We start from the raw sequence: 10,071 nt of genomic DNA on the forward strand, positions 1-10,071 counted from the left end.
CGGGCGGCCTCGGCCCGGGCGCTCGGGGCGTGCGGGCGGGGCGTTCGCGTCACGGCGCCGCGCCTCCGGGCCCGCCCCCACCGCTGGCCCCGCCCCCCCCGCCGCGGCCCCGCCCCCCCCCCCCCGCCGTGGCGCGCCCCCCCGCGGGGCTTGTTACCTCGCGGCCCTGGCCCCGCCCCGCCCCGCCGCCCTGGCCCGCCCCTGGACTGGCCCTGTTTCCTCGCCGCAATGGCCCCGCCCCACCTTCTGGCCCCGCCCCCAGAGAGCTGAACCCGCCCCCGGCCCTGGGTAGACCTGTGGCCTCCTCGACTACTCCTTCGGCCCTACCGCTTTGTCCCCAGACCCGGCTCAGACTCGGCGACCCAAGGCATCCCGCCGCCCCGCGTCCGGCCGGGCTCCAGACCTTCCTGGACCCGCCCCCTCGGCGCAGCTGCAGCTCCGCCCCCCAGCCTGACCTGACCTGGTTCGGTTCCTGGACACCAAAGCCCCGCCCAGACCACGCCCCCAAACCATGGCTCCGACCTCCACCGCCCATGACTCCGCCCCCCGCTCTGTAACTCCGCCTCCAGGGCCTCGGTCCCGCCCAGAACCTCTGGGCTCTGCGACCACCCTCCTCGGCCCGCGGGATGGGGGACAGTGAGGGCCGGGTCAGGAAGCCCGAGGCCTTGACGCTCCACATTGCCTTGGACCAGATTTGGGGTTTGGAGCCGGCTCTGACAGGGTGGGGCTTCTGCCCAAGGCTGTGGTGGAAGAGCGGCATCCCTGGGGTTCGCCACCTCCGGTGGCTGCAGCCCCAAGTGGAGAGTGGGGGACTTCGGGTCCTCCTCCCTTGGGCCTGTGCCTGCTCCCCCCGCAGCTGCCACCAGGCGTTGCCCCTCTGGGCCTCTCCTCCCCCGGCCGTGCCTCTTCAGGGCGCCCCTGCTGGAGGCCCAGGAAGAAGGCCCTTCGCGGACTGAGCGAACCCCTAAGCCCCCTCCCCGCCTGGAACAGTCAGAAGGGAGCGAGGTCAGTACTGCCTGTTCCAGCCGTGGAAATGGAGACCGAGCCTTCTGTTCTTTGGGATATGTTCGTGGGATCCCAGGGGCCCCCCATTTTCCAGGGAGGCTCAAAGTCATACACCATTAGAGTTGTCCCTGGGGGCTCAAGTGTATTCTTTTAACATTCTTGGCCTGCATTTGGTGCCTGCCCCCACCCCCCATATTCACAAGAAATAGGAAGTTAGCAGGGCCCAGGGGCTAATGGGAAGACCTTTGCAAACAGGACACCTGGATGCCTGTCCAGAAAGCTGGGCCCACCCATCTGATGGCAGATAATCATCACAACTGTCACATATGGAGGCTGGCTAGGTACTGAGTACTCTGCCCGTGAGACCCCCCCTCATTCTGACTCCTGTTACCTTTGCCCCTGCCCCACGGAAGAGGAAAAGGTTGCCCTCAGAACCTGGGCACTCTCCCCTGCCCTACCGCTGCTCCCAGGAGGGCAGGAGATTGGCAGGCAGGGCAGAAGGTTGAGGTTCACCCCAGGACCAGCCACTGCCACTGGACAGAGAAGAACACTAAGGCCGGGAGGTCAAGAGACCTGTCCGGGGTCACGTGCTCACCAGCTCTTCCCACTCCAGGGCCAAGGGGTACAGCCTTCCTAGAGTTACCCGGTGCTGCACCCCTCCTCTGGGGAGCATGGGGCCCATGGATGGCTGGTTCACTCGGCCCAGGGCTCCCACATGTTTGTCAACTGGACAAGGGGCCCCACCTGTCTGGGTTTCTCATTGGGCCTGCTGCCTTCCCAAAAGGGGGCCTCTTTACAGGATGGGAACCTCACAGTCAGGCAGTCAGGGGGATTCCTGGAGGAGGTGGCCACGGGCTGCACCTGTGCTGGGTTTGACGCTCCATGCATAGCAAGTGACTATGGTTGGTGCTGCTGGAATGCCTGGAGGTCTGTGTTGAGGAGGGTTCTGAGGGTCAGCAGGTGGAGGAGAACCACGATCAATTAGTGATGTCTGTCTAGGGTGCAGGAGGAAAAGAGTGGCAGGACTTTGGCCACTTCAGGTTCTGAGAGGAGAGACAACCCCAGTTGCCCAGGGACTTAGAGGCAGAGGCAGGTCCTGCTGACCAGGATCCACTAAATCATTCTCAGGGCTCAGTGAAAAATGAAAATGTGGGGCCCCTTGTTCAAAAATTAAGAATTTCCGGGCAGCAACAGAAGAGCCTTAAGCCAAGTGCAGGGCTCTGTGCACCTGCGCGGGTCAAGTGCCCATCAAACGCCGTGACAGGGGACTTCCCTGGTGGTGCAGTGGTTAAGAATCTGCCTGCAAATGCAGGGGACACGAGTTCGAGCCCTGGTCTGGGAAGATCCCACATGCTGCGGAGCAACTAAGCCCGTGCGCCACAACTCCTGAGCCCGTGAGCCGCAACTACTGAAGCCTGTGCGCCTAGAGCCCATGCTCCACAACAAGAGAAGCCACCGCAATGAGAAGCCCGCGCAACGCAACGAAGAGTAGCCCCCGCTCTCCGCAACCAGAGAAGCCCTGCGCGCAGCAACGGAGACCCAACGCACCCAAAATTAAAAATAAATAAATTTATAAAAAACAAACAAAGAAACCTGCCATGACAGCCCTGACCCAGGCCCGTGATGTTTCTGGGGCACTTTGCTTCCATGCTTTGCCCCCTCTGTCTGCCCTGCACGGGGATATTATTACCGCCACCGTACAGATGAGGAAATTCCAGCTTGCTTGTGACCGATGGCGGTGTCACAGGACCTCGCTCACACAGGCCACTATACCCTCAGGGGAGGTCTGTTGATACGGACGATAAACTGAGGAAAGAGGAGCAAGAAATGCTGTGGAAAGGCAGGCCCGGCTCAGCCCAGAGCAGGAGCGACCGCCTCTGCCTGGGGAAATCAAGGAAGGCTAACTGGAGGAGGTGCCATCTCTGTGGAGTTTTGTAGGGATCCCTGCTCAGATGGGAGAGGGTTCCATCTGGCCACCTGCATCTCCTGTGGGAGTGCCAAGATTCACATCCAAACATCACTGGTGGAGAAAACAGAACTGCATTCAGTCCACTTGGGGGTTGGCAACACCCACTGTGGAGCTGAGAAGGGCTTGGCGTGGAGCTGGGCTGCCCTGACCACAGCCTGGATGTTTCCTGCTTTGCTGGATTTCAAGGTCTAGTAGTCTGGAGGCCTCTCGGGAAGGCTCCAAGGTTGTCTGGGCCTAGGGAAGTCTCCTGGGGATGGCTCTAGGGGCGAGGTCATTAGCGGCATCACCAGCCTTTTCCGAGCCCTTCTTCTGGCCTGGTTCATGGTCTCTCATGATGTCCTTGACCACCTCTGGTGGTCACCCAGGCAGAAAGTGGCAGAGCTGGGCCTAGGACACAGCTTCCAAGGCTGTCGTAGTGGTGATGAAGACGCTGAGGTTCAGAGTGGCCCTACAGCTCAGAAGTGGTGGCACTTCCTGTGACCCCAGGCAGTCGCACTCCAGAGCCCGGGTTCTTAACCCTGGCTGTGCCCCAGGAGAACTGGGTTTGAACCTTGGTTCTGCCACATTGGAGGCTGTGACCCTGAGCAAGTCCTTAAGCAATTAGGTCCTTGGCTTCCTCATCTGGGGGTGGGGGGCATGACCCTCAGGGCTCCCCTAGCCTTGGTGCCACTGTGGCTCTGGGCTCACGTCTGCTTCACCGCTGCCCTCTGCCCTGTGGGTTGGCAACCGTGGGCCTGGCTCTGCTGATGGGCATGCTCCCTGCTGTCCCGACCCAGAAGGACTACCCGGGGCCGGGCAGTGGCTGCCGGTGGGGAGGGGGCTGATTGTGGCACCTCCCACATCCCAGCTTCTGCACTGGTTGCTAGGTGATGACCAAGGGAACCACAGAATGTTCTAGACACTTAAGCTGGACACCGAACGATGAAGACTGTTCAGGAGAGAGTGGTGGCAGAAGGGCGTTCTCAGCTGAGGGAAAGGCTGGGAGGGCTGGACAGACCATGGGGAGCGTGTCCCAAGCCCAGGTCAGGTGAGGGGCCTCTGATGGCCAGGCCACACTGTGAGCCCTCTTTCTGCTTCACTGTGCCCCCAGTGTCCCTGACTTCACCTCTGTATAGCTCTGAGAGGCCCTGTGGGGACACTGTTGTCAGCCCAACCCCCGCTCCAAGCTTCCCTTACCTACCACCCTGACCGCTACCGGATCCCCACAGCCACTCCTGGCCCCACTACAGGCTGAAGCCAGCCGGGCCTTCCGTTAAGCGAATGATAACCTCAGGCCCTGCCCTGCCCTTACCTTCTCCTCTGAACCTCCCTGAATGTGGGTCCCGGTGGCCTGTGGCCACAGGGCCCTTGCACAAGCTGTTCCTGCTACCCGGTGCACCCTTCCCTCCCACTGCCTGGCCCCCTCACCCTTCCTCAGGGAGGTCCTGACTGCTTCCAGACCACATTAGGCTGCTCCTCTCTGGTCCAGCTTGCAGGGCCCAGGTGCCTTTTCTGTGGTACTCAGCACGCTGTTACCTTACGCTTGCAGTGGTATGAGTGAGTTGTGGACGGTTCCTCAGTGCCAGGGCCCGTGCTGAGCACCGTCTGCTCCCAACAGCTCTCTGAAGAAGGGACGGTTCGAATTCCCATTTGCCAGACAAGGAAACTGAGGCTCAGAGAAGTGAAGTCACTCCCCCAAGGCCCCACAGCAGGTTAGCAGCAGAGCAGCAGTCTCCTTAGGAAACCCACGCCTGCTGCTCCAGAATGGGCCCTGGTGGCTGCGCTGGGGGGAAGGGGACCCAGGCCTCGCTCCCACCGCTGCTGGTCAGCCCAAGGCCCTGGAGCCGCTGGGCAGTTGTGCCAGGGGCCCTCACCGATGCTTGTCAACACCGGCTCTGTGAAGGGTTTAATTAACTTCCTGTTTCAAGGGGGTATAATGAGTTCTAAGCACCACGTGACTCCATAGGGAGGTCAAATGGCAGCAAGGATGTCAAAATAAATTAAGTTAGGGATCAGAGGCGGCCTGCAGGAGGGGCAGGGGAGAAGCCGGGTGATGCCAGTGACGACTAGATGCTGCCCGGGCCACCCTGCGGGGAGGGGAGGTGTACGGGGCGGCGGGCTGCTGCCCGGGCTGCCCCCGTGGTGGCTCGGACTGGCTCCGGCCTGGGAGATGGGCTCAGGTGGTCCCTGTTTGATATCCACCGCCCACCCCTCAGACGTCTTGGGGGAGCAGAGACGGGGGGGGAACGAGTCTGGTCTCCTCCTGCCTCAGCAGTCCTCTCTGAAACCGGCACCTCTAACAAGCTGCACCCTCTGAGACCCCGGGACGCAAAGGTTCTTGCCAGCAGACTGTCCTCAGGTATTAGTGAGATCCACCCCTTCATGCAGCTGCCCAGGTGTGGCCCATTTACCAGCCAGGCGCAGACAGGAAATATTATCTGGACATTTCCCAACCAAGAGAGTGGGGGTCACGTGGGTTACATCACCAGATAGGAAGCGCACACTTCCTCGTTCGCCCTCCCCCCTTCCTTCCCCCTCCCCCTCCCCTCCCCCCCCCCCCGCTCCCCCCACAGACGTGGATTGCGCTCCCATACTGGGCACTGGAGGTACAACTGTGAACAGCACACAGGACGCGTCACTCAGGGTCCAGCGGCAGGACAATAGCCAGGATTAAGGAGTGGGCTGTGGGGCACATCAGGTCTAAGTACAGCAGGCTGGGGCCTGGGGCAATGGGGGTGCAGCTGCCATCTTAGCAGGTGGTTAGGGAGGCCACAGAGATGAGGTGCCACCTGAGCAAAGACCTCAAGGAGGGGAGGGGAGGGAGGGAGCCAGGTGGACAGCGGGGGGACAGGGTCCGGGCAAAGCCAGTGAGCCCCAGCACTTAGCCCTCGGAGGGAGCCCCGAGTGTCAGGGCTGGAAGGGTTTTCAGTGATTGTTGGGCCCATTTAAATAGGCAGGAAGGGACTTCGCTGGTGGCACAGTGGTAAAGAATCCACGTGCCAATGCAGGGGACACGGGTTCAAGCCCTAGTCCGGGAAGATCCCACACGCCACAGAGCAACTAAGCCCATGTGCCATGTCTACTGAGCCTGCGCTCTAGAGCCCGCGAGCCACAACAACTGAACCTGCGAGCCACAAATACTGAAGCCCGCGCGCCTAGAGCCCGTGCTCCGCAACAAGATAAGCCACCGCAATGAGAAGCCCGCGCATCGCAACGAAGAGTAGCCCCTGCGCAGCAACTAGAGAAAGCCCGCGTGCGGCAACGAAGACCCAATGCAGCCAAAAATAAATAAATAAGTTTATAAAAAAAAAAAAAAAAAAAAGGAAAACTGAGGCCCAGAGGGCTGGTGATGAGCCTGATGTCTCTGGCCCCTGGTGGTCGCCCCCCTGCCTGGGCCCCAGCAACGGTCCTGGGTCTCTCGGCAGCTGAGACCGAGGTGCGGTGTGTTCAGGCCCAGCTAAACCCTGGGCCCCGGGAGGGCCATCTGCATCCTCTCTCTGCCTGGGGCTCCGGGGAGGAGGCCGGTGGCCTTGAGTTGCAGCCCACAAGGCCATGCCAGCCGGTCAGCAAGGTAGACATTACCCTGTGGGAAGGGGCTGTGGCCTTGAGCTCCCAGGCGGGCGGAAAGGAGCAATGCCCCAAAGGCTTGGCACGGCCACAGCAGCGGGACCTCGGGCCAACTGCCCACCCACCAGGCAGGCAGAGACACGGGGTCTGGGGAGACACAGCCTCAGGCTCAATTCTAGAGCCCACCCGCGGCACGATCGCAGGTGACGTGGACGGGATCCACGGCCTCCAACTCCTGTCCCCGCACGGGAGGTGCTTGGATGGACCCCGGTGAGGAAGATCCAGCCCTTCCCTGGAGGCCCTTTGCGCGTCTGAGGCTTTCTCTGTGGGACCCTGTACTTGCAGATTCTTCCACCTGCGTGAGCGTGGCCGTCTACACACTCTCCCTGGGAGACCGGATTCTCTGAGCCTAGGAAAGCCCACTTTAATGACATTCTCCAGCAGGGTCCCTGCGAATGTGCCCTCTAGCCACGCGGGCAAGCCTCCCCCTTTACGGGGCCTAGGGATGGAGCCTGGCCTGCCCGCTCCACCACCAGCCGTCTCCCTCCTGCTGCCCTGTCCACCGAGTTCTGGCAGACCCCCACCCGCTCCCCCCGCCCGTCCCCTCCACCTGGCCCTCCTTACCTGGTCCCAGGCACCATCTTCTCTCCTGCCCCGTCTCCAGGCTGGGGGCCGAGGGGTGGTCGGGGTCAGGTTTGGGACCTGGGAGGGTGCAGTTGTACGATACAGCGCTCATGTGACCTTGCTACTGACCCTCTGTCTCCCCGGCCCCCTGCCCAGAGCAGGGCAGCCCCGGGGGACCCTGCAGTCTCAGGGTGAGGGGCACTCTGGCCTCCCAGGTGGGGAAGCCAGGCCCGGGGGTCTCTGCCCGAGGCCAGCGAGGGCAGTGGGGTCTGGGCTCTGCTTCTCAGCTTTCTCAGGGGATCAGGGAGCCGTGGCCCCTGCACAGGCCTATACCCACCTGGACCCTCTCCCACCCTGTCCGGTCCCCTCCCTCGGCTCACATGGGGCCCTTCGGGATGCCCACCCCAGACGCCTCCAGGGTTGGGTCCCATGGATGTGCCCCACAGTCACTCACGTGGTTTTGTGTGTGTGTGTGTGTGTGTGTGTGTGTGTGTGTGCGAAGCCGTGGAGGACTGCACCCCCGTGTGTCGTGTGTGTCTCTGGGCCCGTCGGTGGGGACGGGGGTGCCCAGTGTACCTGTGATGTGTGTGTGTGGGGCCTGGAGGCCGGTGCCCACTGAGGCCCGGCAGCCGAGCTGCCCCTTCCCCGCTGAGCCGGCGAATGCTGCCACCTGCTGGCCAGGTTGGCGCTGTCCATGCCACGGGGCTTGCGGCTGCGGGGTGGGCTCAGGGTCCAGCAGGGTGGGTTTTGCTCACGTCCAGCCCTGAGAAGACTAGAGCTGCGGGGGTCCCCGACGTGGTGAGCCTCGGCACCCGAGGGCGCGGAGCGCCCGGCTCGCCCCAGCCCCGGATTCACAGTCTGGGGCAGGGCCTGGACGCCCCGTCATGTTTCTGGGGATGCAGACGCTGGCCCCAGGCTGCCCGAGGCGTGGTGAGCCGATGGGGGGGGGCACCCAGTGCCGTGGACCCAGCCGGCCCACGGGCATCCACCACCAAGTCCCCAGATAGCCTTTCCCCGACGCAGCTCCAGCTCCACCCACGGAAAGCGCAACTCCCAGCCCGCACCACTTCGTAAGCCGCTGGCTTGTTCCCGGACCACGGTAGGGGTGGAAATGGAGGCAGCCCACCTGGGCAGGGGGACTTGGTGGGAGCGGCTGAGACCGAGAGAGAGGACAGGGTAGGGCGTCCCTGGCGGAGGGAATGGCAGGGCCGGGGCCTGGCATGACAAGGGGGAGTGCGTAGGGCATGGGGGGTGGGGGGCGTGGGCTCGGCAGTCTCGGGTCACGCGCAGGATCCCTCCCTGTGGAAGGGCTTGGCGAGGCTCCCCCCCACCCCCGCCCCGGCCCGACATGTGTTGTTTGAGGCCTGCTCTGAGAGACCCCTGTGTCCAGGCAGCTGTCAGGGGCAGGATGGGATCAGGGCTGGTGCCCGACTCTGGACGGGCCCTGCCTGCCATCCGGGCGCTTGTCCTGGACACGGGGGTCTTCAGGACACGTGGGCCCCAGGGGTCTGAGCGTGCGGTGGGAGTGTGATCCCTCCTGCTGCCTTTGCTGCCCTCTGGGTCCCCTAACCCAGCTGTGCTAGTTCCTTCCTGAGAGGGTCCCGCCCCGCACTAAGGCACTGTGTGCACCGTGTCAACAAGTCTGGGGGCTGGTGGGACCACTCTATGGCTGGGGCAGCTCTGCAGGGCCAGGTGGCCCTGGGACAGGACGGACGAAGCGGCGGCTCGGGGGGGCAGGCAGGGTGGGGCTGGCGGGAGGACAGAGGCCACAGAGGAGGTGCCCTGTGAAAACAGTGGACATATATTTGACAGCATGGATGCGCTAAGATTTTACAACCTCAGAGCCCCCGGGTTTATTCATTAGCACTAAAGAGGCGCTCTGAGTGGCACACGTACCTTCTACAAAGGCAGTATGGGCCTGATTTGGTTTCTTTCGAAATATCAAAATTAAAACTTTTGACATACACATTGCACCCAAGGCTAAAATGAAGAAACAGAACAAAACAAACCACAAACCTCAGAGATACCTAAGAACAGAAGGAAGCCTCTCCCTGCCTCCTGCCCCCGCGAAGACACGATTCTGTAGAAAGGACACGCGAGCCAGCCCCTGGGTCGTGTCAGTGCGTGAGCTGCCCGTGGGGCTGGAGCCTCCCACCGACGGTCGGGAGCCAGCGAAGGGCTTGTCAGGCCACTGGTGTCTTGGGCCGCCCGGGTGGCACATTGCGCCTCCTGGCCCGACCCCACCCCCCAGGTAAAACAAATCAAGGAAGCCTGTATTCACATTACAACATGAAAATAGCACCAGGATCTTCAGAGTAAAATTGCTGATACTTGCAGCAGAGAGCTCCACGTAGAAGGAAGGCTCTAGAGAGGGCAACTGCGGAGGCTGGGCTGGGGGTAGCGCGGGTGGGGAGGGAGGACCAGGGGTCAAGGTGCATCTGGAGACCGGCGCTTCCGTCAGTGGCACGGACAGTGGCCGGCACGACCCTGTGGTCAGAGAAGGCCTGTTGTGCTCGGGGGAGGGTGGTGGTGGTGCGGGGGGCGCCGGGCAGCTCACAGATGGCTCTTCTGCCCCCATCTGATTTCTAGGGTCGCTTTGGAATTCCAGCAACAGCAGCAAAGACACTAAGACGGAGGCTGCCTCAACTTACCTCCTGCTAGATGACACAGGTGGGGCGCCCTGTGCAAACCTTTAAAGTGAGGGGTTCTCTGGCGTACCGGGCCTTGGCTGTGGGGCACACGGGGCTGGGGTGGGGGTGAGCGGCTTTCTCGTTAACGTCCTGGTACTGAGAAAACAGCTGCATGGTCTCAAAGAGGCTGCAGCTGGCCCGCCCCTCACCCTTACCTTCCAGCTAGAAAGGGATTGCTGTCCACCCCAGGCCCTGTTCAAGGCATCAGAGTCGCAGGTCTAACACCAAAGTCTGAGT

This window comes from Monodon monoceros, unplaced genomic scaffold, assembly GCF_005190385.1.
Source record: "Monodon monoceros isolate NGI ecotype Baffin Bay Population unplaced genomic scaffold, NGI_Narwhal_1 Super_Scaffold_10, whole genome shotgun sequence".
NCBI lineage: Eukaryota > Metazoa > Chordata > Mammalia > Artiodactyla > Monodontidae > Monodon > Monodon monoceros.